Below are 20,825 nucleotides of genomic sequence, written 5' to 3'. Positions count from 1 at the left end.
CTCATTCCTTTCCACTCGTATAGACAGGGCTCCCTCCCATATCCCTCAATCCTTTCCACTCGTACAGACAAGACTCCCTCCCCATCCCTTATTCCTTTCCACTAGTACAGACAAGGCACCCCTCCCCTATCCCTCGTTCCTTTCCACTCATACAGATAAGACTCCCTCCCCTATCCCTCAATCCTTTCCACCTGTACAGACAAGACTCCCTCCTCTATCCCTCAATCCTGTCAACTCATATAGACAAGGCTCCCTCCCCATCCCTCGTTCTTTTCCAATCGTACAGACAAGACTCCCTCCCCTATCCCTCATTCCTTTCTACTTGTACAGACAAGACTCCCTCCCCTATCCCTCATTCCTTTCCACTCGTACAGACAAGACTCCCTCCCCTATCACTCGTTCCTTTCCACTCATACAGATAAGTCTCCCTCCCCTAACCCTCAATCCTTTCCACCTGTACAGACAAGACTCCCTCCTCTATCCCTCAATCCTTTCCACTCATATAGACAAGGCTCCCTCCCCATCCCTCGTTCTTTTCCACTCGTGCAGACAAGGCTCCCCTCCCCTATCCCTCATTCCTTTCCACTCGTACAGACAAGACTCACTCCCCTATCCCTCATTCCTTTCCACCCGTACAGACAAGGCTCCCTCCCCTATCCCTCGTTCCTTTCCACCTGTACAGACAAGACTCCCTCCCCTATCCCTCGTTTCTTTCCACTCGTACAGACAAGACACCCTCCCCTATCCCTCGTTCCTTTCCACTCGTAAAGACAAGGCTCCCTCCCCTATCCCTCGTTCCTTTCCACTCGTACAGACAAGTCTCCCTCCCCTATCCCTCATTCCTTTCCACTCGTACAGACAAGACTCCCCTCCCCTATCCCTCAATCCTTTCCACCCTTACAGACAAGACTCCCTCCCCTATCACTCGTTCCTTTCCACTCATACAGATAAGTCTCCCTCCCCTAACCCTCAATCCTTTCCACCTGTACAGACAAGACTCCCTCCTCTATCCCTCAATCCTTTCCACTCATATAGACAAGGCTCCCTCCCCATCCCTCGTTCTTTTCCACTCGTGCAGACAAGGCTCCCCTCCCCTATCCCTCATTCCTTTCTACTCGCACAGACAAGACTCCCTCCCCTATCCCTCATTCCTTTCCACTCGTACAGACAAGACTCCCTCCACTATCCCTCATTCCTTTCCACCCGTACAGACAAGGCTCCCTCCCCTATCCCTCGTTCCTTTCCACCTGTACAGACAAGACTCCCTCCCCTATCCCTCGTTTCTTTCCACTCGTACAGACAAGACACCCACCCCTATCCCTCGTTCCTTTCCACTCGTAAAGACAAGGCTCCCTCCCCTATCCCTCGTTCCTTTCCACTCGTACAGACAAGTCTCCCTCCCCTATCCCTCATTCCTTTCCACTCGTACAGACAAGACTCCCTCCCCTATCCCTCATTCTTTTCCACTCGTACAGCCAAGACTCCCTCCCCTATCCCTCGTTCCTTTCCACCTGTACAGACAAGACTCCCTCCCCAATCCCTCGTTCCTTTCCACTCGTACAGATAAGACTCCCCTCCCCTATCCCTCAATCCTTTCCACCCTAACAGACAAGACTCCCTCCCCTATCCCTCGTTCCTTTCCACTCATATAGACAAGGCTCTCCCCCCTATCCCTCGTTCCTTTCCACTCATACAGACAAGACTCCCTCCCCTATCCCTCAATCCTTTTCACCCGTACATCCAAGGCTCCCTCCCATATCCCTCATTCCTTTCCACTCATATAGACAATGCCCTCCCCCTTATCCCTCGTTCCTTTCCACCCGTACAGACAGGACTCCCTCCCCTATCCCTCATACCTTTCCACCTGTACAGACAAGACTCCCTCCCCTATCCCTCATTCCTTTCCACCCGTACAGACAAGGCTCCCTCTCCTATCGCTCGTTCCTTTCCTCCTGTACAGCCAAGGCACCCTCCCCTATCCCTCATTCCTTTCCACTCGTACAGACAAGACTCCCTCCCCTATCCCTCAATACTTTCCACTCGTACAGACAAGGCTCCCTCCCCAACCCACGTTCTTTTCCACTCGTACAGACAAGGCTCCCTCCCCTATCCCTCAATCCGTTCCACTCATACAGACAAGGCTCCCTCCCAATCCCTCATTCCTTTCCACCCTTATAGACAAGTCTCCCTCCCCTATCCCTCAATCCTTTCCACCCGTACAGCCAAGACTCCCTCCCGTATCCCTCGTTCCTTCCCACCCATACAGACAGGGCTATCTCCCCTATTCCTCGTTCCTTTCCTCTCGTACAGCAAAGACTCCCTCCCCTATCCCTCAATCCTTTCCACCCGTACAGCCAAGACTCCCTCCCCTATCCCTCGTTCCTTTCCACACATACAGACAGCGCTCTCTCCCCTATCCCTCATTCCTTTCCACCTGTTCAGCCAAGGCACCCTCCCCTATCCCTCAATCCTTTTCACCCGTACAGACAAGACTCCCATCGCTATCCCTCGTTCCTTTCCACTCATACAGACAAGACTCCCTCCCCTATCCCTCGTTCCTTTCCACCTGTACAGACAAGGCACCCTCCCCTATCCCTCAATCCTTTCCACTCGTACAGACAAGACTCCCTCCCCTATCCCTCAATCCGTTCCACTCATACAGACAAGGCTCCCTCCCTATCCCTCATTCCTTTCCACCCGTACAGACAGGGCTATCTCCCCTATTCCTCGTTCCTTTCCTCTCGTACAGCAAAGACTCCCTCCCCTACCCCTCAATCCTTTCCACCCGTACAGCCAAGACTCCCTCCCCTATCCCTCGTTCCTTTCCACACATACAGACAGCGCTCTCTCCCCTATCCCTCATTCCTTTCCACCTGTTCAGCCAAGGCACCCTCCCCTATCCCTCAATCCTTTTCACCCGTACAGACAAGACTCCCGCCGCTATCCCTCGTTCCTTTCCAATCATACAGACAAGACTCCCTCCCCTATCCCTCGTTCCTTTCCACCTGTACAGACAAGGCACCCTCCCCTATCCCTCAATCCTTTCTACCTGAACAGACAGAGCTCCCTCCCCTATCCCTTGTTCCTTTCCACTCATACAGATAAGACTCCCTCCCCTATCCCTCAATCCTTTCCACCTGTACAGACAAGACTCCCTCCTCTATCCCTCAATCCTTTCAACTCATATAGACAAGGCTCCCTCCCCTATCCCTCAATCCTTTCCATCCGTACAGACAAGACTCCCTCCCCTATCCCTCAATCCTTTCCACCCGTACAGCCAAGACTTCCTCCCCTATTATTTGTTCCTTTCCACCTGTACAGACAAGACTCCCTCCCCAATCCCTCGTTCCTTTCCACTCGTACAGACAAGACTCCCCTCCCCTATCCCTCAATCCTTTCCACCCTTACAGACAAGACTCCCTCCCCTATCCCTCGTTCCTTTCCACTCATATAGACAAGGCTCTCCCCCCTATCCCTCGTTCCTTTACACTCATACAGACAAGACTCCCTCCCCTATCCCTCAATCCTTTTCACCCGTACATCCAAGGCTCCCTCCCATATCCCTCATTCCTTTCCACTCATATAGACAATGCTCTCCCCCTTATCCCTCGTTCCTTTCCAACCGTACAGACAAGACATCCTCCCCGATCCCTCATACCTTTCCACCTGTACCGCCAAGGCTCCCTCCCCTATCCCGCATTCCTTTCCACCCGTACAGACAAGGCTCCCTCTCCTATCGCTCGTTCCTTTCCTCCTGTACAGCCAAGGCACCCTCCCCTATCCCTCATTCCTTTCCACTCGTACAGACAAGACTCCCTCCCCTATCCCTCAATCCTTTCCACTCGAACAGACAAGGCTCCCTCCCCTATCCCTCATTCCTTTCCACTCGTACAGACAAGGCTCCCTCCCTATCCCACGTTCTTTTCCACTCGTACAGACATTACTCCCTCCCCTATCCCTCATTCCTTTCCACCCGTACAGACAAGACTACATCCCCTATCCCTCGTTCCTTTCCACCCGTACAGACAAGGCTCCCTCCCCTATCCCTCAATCCGTTCCACTCATACAGACAAGGCTCCCTCCCTATCCCTCATTCCTTTCCACCCTTATAGACAAGTCTGCCTCCCCTATCCCTCAATCCTTTCCACCCGTACAGCCAAGACTCCCTCCCGTATCCCTCGTTCCTTTCCACCCATACAGACAGGGCTATCTCCCCTATTCCTCGTTCCTTTCCTCTCGTACAGCCAAGACTCCCTCCCCTATCCCTCAATCCTTTCCACACATACAGACAGCGCTCTCTCCCCTATCCCTCATTCCTTTCCAGCTGTTCAGCCAAGGCACCCTCCCCTATCCCTCAATCCTTTCCACTCGTACAGACAAGGCACCCTCCCCTATCCCTCAATCCTTTCTACCTGAACAGAGAGAGCTCCCTCCCCTATCCCTCATTCCTTCCACTCGTATAGACAGGGCTCCCTCCCATATCCCTCAATCCTTTCCACTCGTACAGACAAGACTCCCTCCCCATCCCTTATTCCTTTCCACTAGTACAGACAAGGCACCCCTCCCCTATCCCTCGTTCCTTTCCACTCATACAGATAAGACTCCCTCCCCTATCCCTCAATCCTTTCCACCTGTACAGACAAGACTCCCTCCTCTATCCCTCAATCCTGTCAACTCATATAGACAAGGCTCCCTCCCCATCCCTCGTTCTTTTCCAATCGTACAGACAAGACTCCCTCCCCTATCCCTCATTCCTTTCTACTTGTACAGAAAAGACTCCCTCCCCTATCCCTCATTCCTTTCCACTCGTACAGACAAGACTCCCTCCCCTATCACTCGTTCCTTTCCACTCATACAGATAAGTCTCCCTCCCCTAACCCTCAATCCTTTCCACCTGTACAGACAAGACTCCCTCCTCTATCCCTCAATCCTTTTCACCCGTAGAGACAAGACTCCCGCCGCTATCCCTCGTTCCTTTCCACTCATACAGACAAGACTCCCTCCCCTATCCCTCGTTCCTTTCCACCTGTACAGACAAGGCACCCTCCCCTATCCCTCAATCCTTTCCACTCGTACAGACAAGGCACCCTCCCCTATCCCTCAATCCTTTCTACCTGAACAGAGAGAGCTCCCTCCCCTATCCCTCATTCCTTCCACTCGTATAGACAGGGCTCCCTCCCATATCCCTCAATCCTTTCCACTCGTACAGACAAGACTCCCTCCCCATCCCTTATTCCTTTCCACAAGTACAGACAAGGCACCCCTCCCCTATCCCTCGTTCCTTTCCACTCATACAGATAAGACTCCCTCCCCTATCCCTCAATCCTTTCCACCTGTACAGACAAGACTCCCTCCTCTATCCCTCAATCCTGTCAACTCATATAGACAAGGCTCCCTCCCCATCCCTCGTTCTTTTCCAATCGTACAGACAAGACTCCCTCCCCTATCCCTCATTCCTTTCTACTTGTACAGAAAAGACTCCCTCCCCTATCCCTCATTCCTTTCCACTCGTACAGACAAGACTCCCTCCCCTATCACTCGTTCCTTTCCACTCATACAGATAAGTCTCCCTCCCCTAACCCTCAATCCTTTCCACCTGTACAGACAAGACTCCCTCCTCTATCCCTCAATCCTTTCCACTCGTACAGACAAGGCTCCCTCCCCATCCCTCGTTCTTTTCCACTCGTGCAGACAAGGCTCCCCTCCCCTATCCCTCATTCCTTTCTACTCGCACAGACAAGACTCCCTCCCCTATCCCTCATTCCTTTCCACTCGTACAGACAAGACTCCCTCCCCTATCCCTCATTCCTTTCCACCCGTACAGAAAAGGCTCCCTCCCCTATCCCTCGTTCCTTTCCACCTGTACAGACAAGACTCCCTCCCCTATCCCTCATTTCTTTCCACTCGTACAGACAAGACACCCTCCCCTATCCCTCGTTCCTTTCCACTCGTACAGACAAGGCTCCCTCCCCTATCCCTCGTTCCTTTCCACTCGTACAGACAAGACTCCTTCCCCTATCCCTCTTTCCTTTCTACTCGTACAGCCAAGACTCCCTCCCATATCCCTCATTCCTTTCCACTCATATAGACAATGCTCTCCCCCTTATCCCTCGTTCCTTTCCACCCGTACAGACAAGACTCCCTCCCCTATCCCTCATACCTTTCCACCTGTACCGCCAAGGCTCCCTCCCCAATCCCTCATTCCTTTCCACCCGTACAGACAAGGCTCCCTCCCCTATCCCTCATTCCTTTCCACCCGTACAGACAAGGCTCCCTCTCCTATCGCTCGTTCCTTTCCTCCTGTACAGCCAAGGCACCCTCCCCTATCCCTCATTCCTTTCCACTCGTACAGACAAGACTCCCTCCCCTATCACTCAATCCTTTCCACTCGCACAGACAAGGCTCCCTCCCCTATCCCTCTTTCCTTTCCACTCGCACAGACAAGGCTCCCTCCCCTATCCCTCAATCCTTTCCACCCGTACAGCCAAGACTCCCTCCCCTATCCCTCGTTCCTTTCCACCCATACAGACAGGGCTGTCTCCCCTATTCCTCGTCCCTTTCCTCTCGTACAGCAAAGACTCCCTCCCCAATCCCTCAATCCTTTCCACCCGTACAGCCAAGACTCCCTCCGCTATCCCTCATTCCGTTCCACTCATACAGACAAGGCTCCCTCCCTATCCCTCATTCCTTTCCACCCTTACAGACAAGGCTCCCTCCCCTATCCCTCAATCCTTTCCACCCGTACAGCCAAGACTCCCTCCCCTATTCCTCGTTCCTTTCCTCTCTTACAGCAAGGCTCCCTCCCCTATCCCTCAATCCTTTCCACTCGTACAGACAAGGCTCCCTCCCCTATCCCTCGTTCCTTTTCACTCGTACGGTCTAGGCTCCCTCCCCTATCCCTCATTCCTTTCCACTCGTACAGACAAGACTCCCTCCCCTATCCCTCGTTCCTTTCCACTCATACAGACAAGTCTCCCTCCCCTATCCCTCGATCCTTTCCACCTGTACAGACAAGACTCCCTCCCCATCCCTCGTTCCTTTCCACCCGTACAGACAAGACTCCCTCCCCTATCCCTCATTCCTTTCCACTCGTACAGACATGACTCCCTCCCCTATTCCTCATTCCTTTCCACCTGTACAGACAAGGCTCCCTCCCCAATCCCTCATTCCTTTCCACCCGTACAGACAAGGCTCCCTCCCCTATCCCTCAATCATTTCCACCTGGACAGACATGACTCCCTCCCCTATTCCTCATTCCTTTCCACCCGTACAGCCAATGCTCCCTCCCCTATCCCTCATTCCTTTCCACCTGTACAGGCAAGGCTCCCTCCCCTATCCCTCATTCCTTTCCACTCATATAGACAAGGCTCCCTCCCCTATCCCTCATTCCTTTCCACTCATATAGACAAGACTCCCTCCCCTATCCCTCAATCCTTTCCACTTGTACAGACAAGGCTCCCTCCCCTATCCCTCATTCCTTTCTACTCGTACAGACAAGACTCCCTCCCCTATCCCTCAATCCTTTCCACCCATTAAGACAGGGCTCCATCCCCAATCCCTCATTCCTTTCCACTTGTACAGACAAGGCTCCCTCCCCTATCCCTCATTCCTTTCCACTCGTAGAGACAAGGCTCCCTCCCCTATCCCTCGTTTCTTTCCAACTGTACAGACAAGACTCCCTCCCCTATCCCTCATTCCTTTCCACTCGTACAGACAAGACTCCCTCCCCTATCCCTCGTTCCTTTCCACCTGTACAGACAAGACTCCCTCCCCTATCCCTCGTTCCTTTCCACTCGTACAGACAAGACTCCCTCCCCATCCCTCGTTCCTTTCCACTCGTACAGACAAGACTCCCTCCCCTATCCCTCGTTCCTTTCCACTCGTACAAACAAGACTCCCTCCCCTATCCCTCGTTCCTTTCCACTCGTACAGACAAGGCTCCCTCCCCTATAACTTGTTCCTTTCCACTCGTACAGACAAGGCTCCCTCTCCTATCCCTCGTTCCTTTCCACTCATACAGACAAGGCTCCCTCCCCTATCCCTCATTCCTTTCCACTCGTACAGACAAGTCTCCCTCCCCTATCGCTCGATCCTTTCCACCTGAACAGACAAGACTCCCTCCCCTATCACTCGTTCCTTTCCACTCATACAGATAAGTCTCCCTCCCCTAACCCTCAATCCTTTCCACCTGTACAGACAAGACTCCCTCCTCTATCCCTCAATCCTTTCCACTCATATAGACAAGGCTCCCTCCCCATCCCTCGTTCTTTTCCACTCGTGCAGACAAGGCTCCCCTCCCCTATCCCTCATTCCTTTCTACTCGCACAGACAAGACTCCCTCCCCTATCCCTCATTCCTTTCCACTCATACAGACAAGACTCCCTCCCCTATCCCTCATTCCTTTCCACCCGTACAGACAAGGCTCCCTCCCCTATCCCTCGTTCCTTTCCACCTGTACAGACAAGACTCCCTCCCCTATCCCTCGTTTCTTTCCACTCGTACAGACAAGACACCCTCCCCTATCCCTCGTTCCTTTCCACTCGTAAAGACAAGGCTCCCTCCCCTATCCCTCGTTCCTTTCCACTCGTACAGACAAGTCTCCCTCCCCTATCCCTCATTCCTTTCCACTCGTACAGACAAGACTCCCTCCCCTATCCCTCATTCTTTTCCACTCGTACAGCCAAGACTCCCTCCCCTATCCCTCGTTCCTTTCCACCTGTACAGACAAGACTCCCTCCCCAATCCCTCGTTCCTTTCCACTCGTACAGATAAGACTCCCCTCCCCTATCCCTCAATCCTTTCCACCCTAACAGACAAGACTCCCTCCCCTATCCCTCGTTCCTTTCCACCCGTACAGACAAGGCTCCCTCCCCGATCCCTCGTTCCGTTCCACTCGTACAGACAAGACTCCCTCCCCTATCCCTCGTTCCTTTCCACTCGTACAGACAAGACTCCCTCCCCTATCCCTCGTTCCTTTCCACCTGTACAGACAAGACTCCCTCCCCTATCCCTCATTCCTTTCCACTCGTACAATCATGACTCCCTCCCCTATCCCTCATTCCTTTCCACTCGTACAGACAAGACTCCCTCCCCTATCACTCATTCCTTTCTACTCGTACAGACAAGACTCCCTCCCCTATCCCTCATTCCTTTCCACTCGTACAATCATGACTCCCTCCCCTATCCCTCATTCCTTTCCACTCATACAGACAAGGCTCCCTCCCCTATCCCTCGTTCCTTTCCACTCATATAGACAAGGCTCTCCCCCCTATCCCTCGTTCCTTTCCACTCATACAGACAAGACTCCCTCCCCTATCCCTCAATCCTTTTCACCCGTACATCCAAGGCTCCCTCCCATATCCCTCATTCCTTTCCACTCATATAGACAATGCCCTCCCCCTTATCCCTCGTTCCTTTCCACCCGTACAGACAGGACTCCCTCCCCTATCCCTCATACCTTTCTACCTGTACCGCCTAGGCTCCCTCCCCTATCCCTCATTCCTTTCCACTCGTACAGACAAGACTCCCTCCCCTATCCCTCAATACTTTCAACTCGCACAGACAAGGCTCCCTCCCCTATCCCTCATTCCTTTCCACTCGTACAGACAAGGCTCCCTCCCCTATCCCTCAATCCGTTCCACTCGTACAGACAATACTCCCTCCCCTATCCCTCATTCCTTTCCACCCGTACAGACAAGACTACCTCCCCTATCCCTCGTTCCTTTCCACCCGTACAGACAAGGCTCCCTCCCCTATCCCTCAATCCGTTCCACTCATACAGACAAGGCTCCCTCCCAATCCCTCATTCCTTTCCACCCTTATAGACAAGTCTCCCTCCCCTATCCCTCAATCCTTTTCACCCGTACAGACAAGACTCCCATCGCTATCCCTCGTTCCTTTCCACTCATACAGACAAGACTCCCTCCCCTATCCCTCGTTCCTTTCCACCTGTACAGACAAGGCACCCTCCCCTATCCCTCAATCCTTTCCACTCGTACAGACAAGACTCCCTCCCCTATCCCTCATTCCTTTCCACTCGTACAGACAAGACTCCCTCCCATATCCCTCGTTCCTTTCCACCCATACAGACAGGGCTATCTCCCCTATTCCTCGTTCCTTTCCTCTCGTACAGCAAAGACTCCCTCCCCTACCCCTCAATCCTTTCCACCCGTACAGCCAAGACTCCCTCCCCTATCCCTCGATCCTTTCCACACATACAGACAGCGCTCTCTCCCCTATCCCTCATTCCTTTCCACCTGTTCAGCCAAGGCACCCTCCCCTATCCCTCAATCCTTTTCACCCGTACAGACAAGACTCCCGCCGCTATCCCTCGTTCCTTTCCAATCATACAGACAAGACTCCCTCCCCTATCCCTCGTTCCTTTCCACCTGTACAGACAAGGCACCCTCCCCTATCCCTCAATCCTTTCTACCTGAACAGACAGAGCTCCCTCCCCTATCCCTTGTTCCTTTCCACTCATACAGATAAGACTCCCTCCCCTATCCCTCAATCCTTTCCACCTGTACAGACAAGACTCCCTCCTCTATCCCTCAATCCTTTCAACTCATATAGACAAGGCTCCCTCCCCTATCCCTCAATCCTTTCCATCCGTACAGACAAGACTCCCTCCCCTATCCCTCAATCCTTTCCACCCGTACAGCCAAGACTCCCTCCCCTATTATTTGTTCCTTTCCACTCGTACAGACAAGACTCCCTCCCCTATCACTCGTTCCTTTCCACTCATACAGATAAGACTCCCTCCCCTATCCCTCAATCCTTTCCACCTGTACAGACAAGACTCCCTCCTCTATCCCTCAATCCTTTCCACTCATATAGACAAGGCTCCCTCCCCATCCCTCGTTCTTTTCCACTCATGCAGACAAGGCTCCCTCCCCTATCCCTCGTTCCTTTCCACCTGTACAGACAAGACTCCCTCCCCAATCCCTCGTTCCTTTCCACTCGTACAGACAAGACTCCCCTCCCCTATCCCTCAATCCTTTCCACACTTACAGACAAGACTCCCTCCCCTATCACTCGTTCCTTTCCACTCATACAGATAAGTCTCCCTCCCCTAACCCTCAATCCTTTCCACCTGTACAGACAAGACTCCCTCCTCTATCCCTCAATCCTTTCCACTCATATAGACAAGGCTCCCTCCCCATCCCTCGTTCTTTTCCACTCGTGCAGACAAGGCTCCCCTCCCCTATCCCTCATTCCTTTCTACTCGCACAGACAAGACTCCCTCCCCTATCCCTCATTCCTTTCCACTCGTACAGACAAGACTCCCTCCCCTATCCCTCATTCCTTTCCACCCGTACAGACAAGGCTCCCTCCCCTATCCCTCGTTCCTTTCCACCTGTACAGACAAGACTCCCTCCCCTATCCCTCGTTTCTTTCCACTCGTACAGACAAGACACCCTCCCCTATCCCTCGTTCCTTTCCACTCGTAAAGACAAGGCTCCCTCCCCTATCCCTCGTTCCTTTCCACTCGTACAGACAAGTCTCCCTCCCCTATCCCTCATTCCTTTCCACTCGTACAGACAAGACTCCCTCCCCTATCCCTCATTCTTTTCCACTCGTACAGCCAAGACTCCCTCCCCTATCCCTCGTTCCTTTCCACCTGTACAGACAAGACTCCCTCCCCAATCCCTCGTTCCTTTCCACTCGTACAGATAAGACTCCCCTCCCCTATCCCTCAATCCTTTCCACCCTAACAGACAAGACTCCCTCCCCTATCCCTCGTTCCTTTCCACTCATATAGACAAGGCTCTCCCCCCTATCCCTCGTTCCTTTCCACTCATACAGACAAGACTCCCTCCCCTATCCCTCAATCCTTTTCACCCGTACATCCAAGGCTCCCTCCCATATCCCTCATTCCTTTCCACTCATATAGACAATGCCCTCCCCCTTATCCCTCGTTCCTTTCCACCCGTACAGACAGGACTCCCTCCCCTATCCCTCATACCTTTCCACCTGTACCGCCAAGGCTCCCTCCCCTATCCCTCATTCCTTTCCACCCGTACAGACAAGGCTCCCTCTCCTATCGCTCGTTCCTTTCCTCCTGTACAGCCAAGGCACCCTCCCCTATCCCTCATTCCTTTCCACTCGTACAGACAAGACTCCCTCCCCTATCCCTCAATACTTTCCACTCGCACAGACAAGGCTCCCTCCCCTATCCCTCATTCCTTTCCACTCGTACAGTCAAGGCTCCCTCCCCAACCCACGTTCTTTTCCACTCGTACAGACAATACTCCCTCCCCTATCCCTCATTCCTTTCCACCCGTACAGACAAGACTCCCTCCCCTATCCCTCGTTCCTTTCCACCCGTACAGACAAGGCTCCCTCCCCTATCCCTCAATCCGTTCCACTCATACAGACAAGGCTCCCTCCCAATCCCTCATTCCTTTCCACCCTTATAGACAAGTCTCCCTCCCCTATCCCTCAATCCTTTCCACCCGTACAGCCAAGACTCCCTCCCGTATCCCTCGTTCCTTTCCACCCATACAGACAGGGCTATCTCCCCTATTCCTCGTTCCTTTCCTCTCGTACAGCAAAGACTCCCTCCCCTATCCCTCAATCCTTTCCACCCGTACAGCCAAGACTCCCTCCCCTATCCCTCGTTCCTTTCCACACATACAGACAGCGCTCCCTCCCCTATCCCTCGTTCCTTTCCAGCTGTTCAGCCAAGGCACCCTCCCCTATCCCTCAATCCTTTTCACCCGTAGAGACAAGACTCCCGCCGCTATCCCTCGTTCCTTTCCACTCATACAGACAAGACTCCCTCCCCTATCCCTCGTTCCTTTCCACCTGTACAGACAAGGCACCCTCCCCTATCCCTCAATCCTTTCCACTCGTACAGACAAGGCACCCTCCCCTATCCCTCAATCCTTTCTACCTGAACAGAGAGAGCTCCCTCCCCTATCCCTCATTCCTTCCACTCGTATAGACAGGGCTCCCTCCCATATCCCTCAATCCTTTCCACTCGTACAGACAAGACTCCCTCCCCATCCCTTATTCCTTTCCACTAGTACAGACAAGGCACCCCTCCCCTATCCCTCGTTCCTTTCCACTCATACAGATAAGACTCCCTCCCCTATCCCTCAATCCTTTCCACCTGTACAGACAAGACTCCCTCCTCTATCCCTCAATCCTGTCAACTCATATAGACAAGGCTCCCTCCCCATCCCTCGTTCTTTTCCAATCGTACAGACAAGACTCCCTCCCCTATCCCTCATTCCTTTCTACTTGTACAGAAAAGACTCCCTCCCCTATCCCTCATTCCTTTCCACTCGTACAGACAAGACTCCCTCCCCTATCACTCGTTCCTTTCCACTCATACAGATAAGTCTCCCTCCCCTAACCCTCAATCCTTTCCACCTGTACAGACAAGACTCCCTCCTCTATCCCTCAATCCTTTCCACTCGTACAGACAAGGCTCCCTCCCCATCCCTCGTTCTTTTCCACTCGTGCAGACAAGGCTCCCCTCCCCTATCCCTCATTCCTTTCTACTCGCACAGACAAGACTCCCTCCCCTATCCCTCATTCCTTTCCACTCGTACAGACAAGACTCCCTCCCCTATCCCTCGTTCCTTTCCACCTGTACAGACAAGACTCCCTCCCCTATCCCTCATTTCTTTCCACTCGTACAGACAAGACACCCTCCCCTATCCCTCGTTCCTTTCCACTCGTACAGACAAGGCTCCCTCCCCTATCCCTCGTTCCTTTCCACTCGTACAGACAAGACTCCTTCCCCTATCCCTCTTTCCTTTCTACTCGTACAGCCAAGACTCCCTCTCCTATCCCTCAATCCTTTTCACCCGTACATCCAAGGCTCCCTCCCATATCCCTCATTCCTTTCCACTCATATAGACAATGCTCTCCCCCTTATTCCTCGTTCCTTTCCACCCGTACAGACAAGACTCCCTCCCCTATCCCTCATACCTTTCCACCTGTACCGCCAAGGCTCCCTCCCCAATCCCTCATTCCTTTCCACCCGTACAGACAAGGCTCCCTCCCCTATCCCTCATTCCTTTCCACCCGTACAGACAAGGCTCCCTCTCCTATCGCTCGTTCCTTTCCGCCTGTACAGCCAAGGCACCCTCCCCTATCCCTCATTCCTTTCCACTCGTACAGACAAGACTCCCTCCCCTATCCCTCAATCCTTTCCACTCGCACAGACAAGGCTCCCTCCCCTATCGCTCGTTCCTTTCCGCCTGTACAGCCAAGGCACCCTCCCCTATCCCTCGTTCCTATCCACCCGTACAGCCAAGACTCCCTCCCGTATCCCTCGTTCCTTTCCACCCATACAGACAGGGCTATCTCCCCTATTCCTCGTCCCTTTCCTCTCGTACAGCAAAGACTCCCTCCCCAATCCCTCAATCCTTTCCACCCGTACAGCCAAGACTCCCTCCGCTATCCCTCATTCCGTTCCACTCATACAGACAAGGCTCCCTCCCTATCCCTCATTCCTTTCCACCCTTACAGACAAGTCTCCCTCCCCTATCCCTCATTCCTTTCCACCCGTACAGCCAAGACTCCCTCCGCTATCGCTCATTCCGTTCCACTCATACAGACAAGGCTCCCTCCCTATCCCTCATTCCTTTCCACCCTTACAGACAAGTCTCCCTCCCCTATCCCTCAATCCTTTCCACCCGTACAGCCAAGACTCCCTCCCCTATTCCTCGTTCCTTTCCTCTCTTACAGCAAGGCTCCCTCCCCTATCCCTCAATCCTTTCCACTCGTACAGACAAGGCTCCCTCCCCTATCCCTCGTTCCTTTCCACTCGTACGGTCAAGGCTCCCTCCCCTATCCCTCATTCCTTTCCACTCGTACAGACAAGACTCCCTCCCCTATCCCTCGTTCCTTTCCACTCATACAGACAAGTCTCCCTCCCCTATCCCTCGATCCTTTCCACCTGTACAGACAAGACTCCCTCCCCATCCCTCGTTCCTTTCCACCCGTACAGACAAGACTCCCTCCCCTATCCCTCATTCCTTTCCACTCGTACAGACATGACTCCCTCCCCTATTCCTCATTCCTTTCCACCTGTACAGACAAGGCTCCCTCCCCAATCCCTCATTCCTTTCCACCCGTACAGACAAGGCTCCCTCCCCTATCCCTCAATCATTTCCACCTGGACAGACATGACTCCCTCCCCTATTCCTCATTCCTTTCCACCCGTACAGCCAATGCTCCCTCCCCTATCCCTCATTCCTTTCCACCTGTACAGGCAAGGCTCCCTCCCCTATCCCTCATTCCTTTCCACTCATATAGACAAGGCTCCCTCCCCAATCCCTCATTCCTTTCCACTCATATAGACAAGACTCCCTCCCCTATCCCTCAATCCTTTCCACTTGTACAGACAAGGCTCCCTCCCCTATCCCTCATTCCTTTCTACTCGTACAGACAAGACTCCCTCCCCTATCCCTCAATCCTTTCCACCCATTAAGACAGGGCTCCATCCCCTATCCCTCATTCCTTTCCACTTGTACAGACAAGGCTCCCTCCCCTATCCCTCATTCCTTTCCACTCGTAGAGACAAGGCTCCCTCCCCTATCCCTCGTTTCTTTCCACCTGTACAGACAAAACTCCCTCCCCTATCCCTCATTCCTTTCCACTCGTACAGACAAGACTCCCTCACCTATCCCTCGTTCCTTTCCACCTGTACAGACAAGACTCCCTCCCCTATCCCTCGTTCCTTTCCACTCGTACAGACAAGACTCCCTCCCCATCCCTCGTTCCTTTCCACTCGTACAGACAAGACTCCCTCCCCTATCCCTCGTTCCTTTCCACTCGTACAGACAAGACTCCCTCCCCTATCCCTCGTTCCTTTCCACTCGTACAGACAAGGCTCCCTCCCCTATAACTTGTTCCTTTCCACTCGTACAGACAAGGCTCCCTCCCCTATCCCTCGTTCCTTTCCACTCATACAGACAAGGCTCCCTCCCCTATCCCTCATTCCTTTCCACTCGTACAGACAAGTCTCCCTCCCCTATCGCTCGATCCTTTCCACCTGAACAGACAAGACTCCTTCCCCTATCCCTGATTCCTTTCCACTTGTACAGACATGATTCCCTCCCCTATTCCTCATTCCTTTCCACCCGTACAGACAGGACTCCCTCCCCTATCCCTCATTCCTTTCCACCCGTACGGACAAGGCTCCCTCCCCTATCCCTCGTTCCTTTCCACCTGTACAGACAAGACTCCCTCCCCTATCCCTCGTTTCTTTCCACTCGTACAGACAAGACACCCTCCCCTATCCCTCATTCCTTTCCACTCGTAAAGACAAGGCTCCCTCCCCTATCCCTCGTTCCTTTCCACTCGTACAGACAAGTCTCCCTCCCCTATCCCTCATTCCTTTCCACTCGTACAGACAAGTCTCCCTCCCCTATCCCTCATTCTTTTCCACTCGTACAGCCAAGACTCCCTCCCCTATCCCTCGTTCCTTTCCACCTGTACAAACAAGACTCCTTCCCCAATCCCTCGTTCCTTTCCACTCGTACAGACAAGACTCCCCTCCCCTATCCCTCAATCCTTTCCACCCTTACAGACAAGACTCCCTCCCCTATCCCTCGTTCCTTTCCACTCATATAGACAAGGCTCTCCCCCCTATCCCTCGTTCCTTTCCACTCATACAGACAAGTTTCCCTCCCCTATCCCTCAATCCTTTTCACCCGTACATCCAAGGCTCCCTCCCATAGCCCTCATTCCTTTCCACTCATATAGACAATGCTCTCCACCTTATCCCTCGTTCCTTTCCACCCGTACAGACAGGACTCCCTCCCCTATCCCTCATACCTTTCCACCTGTACCGCCAAGGCTCCCTCCCCTATCCCTCATTCCTTTCCACCCGTACAGACAAGGCTCCCTCTCCTATCACTCGTTCCTTTCCTCCTGTACAGCCAAGGCACCCTCCCCTATCCCTCATTCCTTTCCACTAGTACAGACAAGACTCCCTCCCCTATCCCTCAATCCTTTCCACTCGCACAGACAAGGCTCCCTCCCCTATCCCTCTTTCCTTTCCACTCGTACAGACAAGGCTCCCTCCCCAACCCACGTTCTTTTCCACTCGTACAGACAATACTCCCTCCCCTATCCCTCATTCCTTTCCACCCGTACAGACAAGACTACCTCCCCTATCCCTCGTTCCTTTCCACCCGTACAGACAAGGCTCCCTCCCCTATCCCTCAATCCGTTCCACTCATACAGACAAGGCTCCCTCCCTATCCCTCATTCCTTTCCACCCTTATAGACAAGTCTCCCTCCCCTATCCCTCAATCCTTTCCACCCGTACAGTCAAGACTCCCTCCCGTATCCCTCGTTCCTTTCCACCCATACAGACAGGGCTATCTCCCCTATTCCTCGTTCCTTTCATCTCGTACAGCAAAGACTCCCTCCCCTATCCCTCAATCCTTTCCACCCGTACAGCCAAGACTCCCTCCCCTATCCCTCGTTCCTTTCCACACATACAGACAGCGCTCTCTCCCCTATCCCTCATTCCTTTCCACCTGTTCAGCCAAGGCACCCTCCCCTATCCCTCAATCCTTTTCACCCGTACAGACAAGACTCCCATCCCTATCCCTCGTTCCTTTCCACTCGTACAGACAAGACTCCCATCCCTATCCCTCGTTCCTTTCCACTCATACAGACAAGACTCCCTCCCCTATCCCTCGTTCCTTTCCACCTGTACAGACAAGGCACCCTCCCCTATCCCTCAATCCTTTCCACTCGTACAGACAAGACTCCCTCCCCTATCCCTCAATCCGTTCCACTCATACAGACAAGGCTCCCTCCCTATCCCTCGTTCCTTTCCACCCATACAGACAGGGCTATCTCCCCTATTCCTCGTTCCTTTCCTCTCGTACAGCAAAGACTCCCTCCCCTATCCCTCAATCCTTTCCACCCGTACAGCCAAGTCTCCCTCCCCTATCCCTCAATCCTTTCCACCCGTACAGCCAAGACTCCCTCCCCTATCCCTCGTTCCTTTCCACACATACAGACAGCGCTCTCTCCCCTATCCCTCATTCCTTTCCACCTGTTCAGCCAAGGCACCCTCCCCTATCCCTCAATCCTTTTCACCCGTACAGACAAGACTCCCGCCGCTATCCCTCGTTCCTTTCCAATCATACAGACAAGACTCCCTCCCCTATCCCTCGTTCCTTTCCACCTGTACAGACAAGGCACCCTCCCCTATCCCTCAATCCTTTCTACCTGAACAGACAGAGCTCCCTCCCCTATCCCTCGTTCCTTTCCACTCATACAGATAAGACTCCCTCCCCTATCCCTCAATCCTTTCCACCTGTACAGACAAGACTCCCTCCCCTATCCCTCGTTCCTTTCCACTCGTACAGACAAGACTCCCTCCCCTATCCCTCGTTCCTTTCCACTCGTACAGACAAGACTCCCTCCCCTATCCCTCGTTCCTTTCCACTCGTACAGACAAGGCTCCCTCCCCTATAACTTGTTCCTTTCCACTCGTACAGACAAGGCTCCCTCCCCTATCCCTCGTTCCTTTCCACTCGTACAGACAAGGCTCCCTCCCCTATCCCTCATTCCTTTCCACCCGTACAGACAAGTCTCCCTCCCCTATCGCTCGATCCTTTCCACCTGAACAGACAAGACTCCTTCCCCTATCCCTGATTCCTTTCCACTTGTACAGACATGACTCCCTCCCCTATTCCTCATTCCTTTCCACCCGTACAGACATGACTCCCTCCCCTATCCCTCGTTCCTTTCCACCTGTACAGACAAGACTCCCTCCCCTATCCCTCGTTCCTTTCCACCTGTACAGACAAGACTCCCTCCCCTATCCCTCGTTCCTTTCCACTCGTACAGACAAGACTCCCTCCCCTATCCCTCATTCTTTTCCACTCGTACAGCCAAGACTCCCTCCCCTATCCCTCGTTCCTTTCCACCTGTACAGACAAGACTCCCTCCCCAATCCCTCGTTCCTTTCCACTCGTACAGATAAGACTCCCCTCCCCTATCCCTCAATCCTTTCCACCCTTACAGACAAGACTCCCTCCCCTATCCCTCGTTCCTTTCCACTCATATAGACAAGGCTCTCCCCCCTATCCCTCGTTCCTTTCCACTCATACAGACAAGACTCCCTCCCCTATCCCTCAATCCTTTTCACCCGTATATCCAAGGCTCCCTCCCATATCCCTCATTCCTTTCCACTCATATAGACAATGCTCTCCCCCTTATCCCTCGTTCCTTTCCACCCGTACAGACAGGACTCCCTCCCCTATCCCTTATACCTTTCCACCTGTACCGCCAAGGCTCCCTCCCCTATCCCTCATTCCTTTCCACCCGTACAGACAAGGCTCCCTCCCCTATCCCTCATTCCTTTCCACTCGTACAGACAAGGCTCCCTCCCCAACCCACGTTCTTTTCCACTCGTACAGACAATACTCCCTCCCCTATCCCTCATTCCTTTCCACCCGTACAGACAAGACTACCTCCCCTATCCCTCGTTCCTTTCCACCCGTACAGACAAGGCTCCCTCCCCTATCCCTCAATCCGTTCCACTCATACAGACAAGGCTCCCTCCCTATCCCTCATTCCTTTCCACCCTTATAGACAAGTCTCCCTCCCCTATCCCTCAATCCTTTCCACCCGTACAGCCAAGACTCCCTCCCGTATCCCTCGTTCCTTTCCACCCATACAGACAGGGCTATCTCCCGTATCCCTCGTTCCTTTCCTCTCGTACAGCAAAGACTCCCTCCCCTATCCCTCAATCCTTTCCACCCGTACAGCCAAGACTCCCTCCCCTATCCCTCGTTCCTTTCCACACATACAGACAGCGCTCTCTCCCCTATCCCTCATTCCTTTCCACCTGTTCAGCCAAGGCACCCTCCCCTATCCCTCAATCCTTTTCACCCGTACAGACAAGACTCCCGCCGCTATCCCTCGTTCCTTTCCAATCATACAGACAAGACTCCCTCCCCTATCCCTCGTTCCTTTCCACCTGTACAGACAAGGCACCCTCCCCTATCCCTCAATCCTTTCAACTCATATAGACAAGGCTCCCTCCCCTATCCCTCAATCCTTTCCACCCGTACAGCCAAGACTCCCTCCCCTATCATTTGTTCCTTTCCACTCATACAGACAAGACTCCCTCCCCTATCACTCGTTCCTTTCCACTCATACAGATAAGACTCCCTCCCCTATCCCTCAAACCTTTCCACCTGTACAGACAAGACTCCCTCCTCTATCCCTCAATCCTTTCCACTCATATAGACAAGGCTCCCTCCCCATCCCTCGTTCTTTTCCACTCGTGCAGACAAGGCTCCCCTCCCCTATCCCTCATTCCTTTCTACTCGTACAGACAAGACTCCCTCCCCTATCCCTCATTCCTTTCCACTCGTACAGACAAGACTCCCTCCCCTATCCCTCATTCCTTTCCACCCGTACAGACAAGGCTCCCTCCCCTATCCCTCGTTCCTTTCCACCTGTACAGACAAGACTCCCTCCACAATCCCTCGTTCCTTTCCACTCGTACATACAAGACTCCCTTCCCCTATCCCTCAATCCTTTCCACCCTTACAGACAAGACTCCCTCCCCTATCCCTCGTTCCTTTCCACTCATATAGACAAGGCTCTCCCCCCTATCCCTCGTTCCTTTCCACCCATACAGAAAGACTCCCTCCCCTATCCCTCATACCTTTCCACCTGTACCGCCAAGGCTCCCTCCCCAATCCCTCATTCCTTTCCACCCGTACAGACAAGGCTCCCTCCCCTATCCCTCATTCCTTTCCACTCGTACAGACAAGACTCCCTCCCCTATCCCTCAATCCTTTCCACTCGCACAGACAAGGCTCCCT

Source organism: Hypanus sabinus, chromosome 7 (genome assembly GCF_030144855.1).
Source record: "Hypanus sabinus isolate sHypSab1 chromosome 7, sHypSab1.hap1, whole genome shotgun sequence".
NCBI classification, from domain to species: domain Eukaryota; kingdom Metazoa; phylum Chordata; class Chondrichthyes; order Myliobatiformes; family Dasyatidae; genus Hypanus; species Hypanus sabinus.
The sequence above is the reverse complement of the archived record's forward strand: the minus strand, read 5'-3'. Positions refer to the sequence as shown.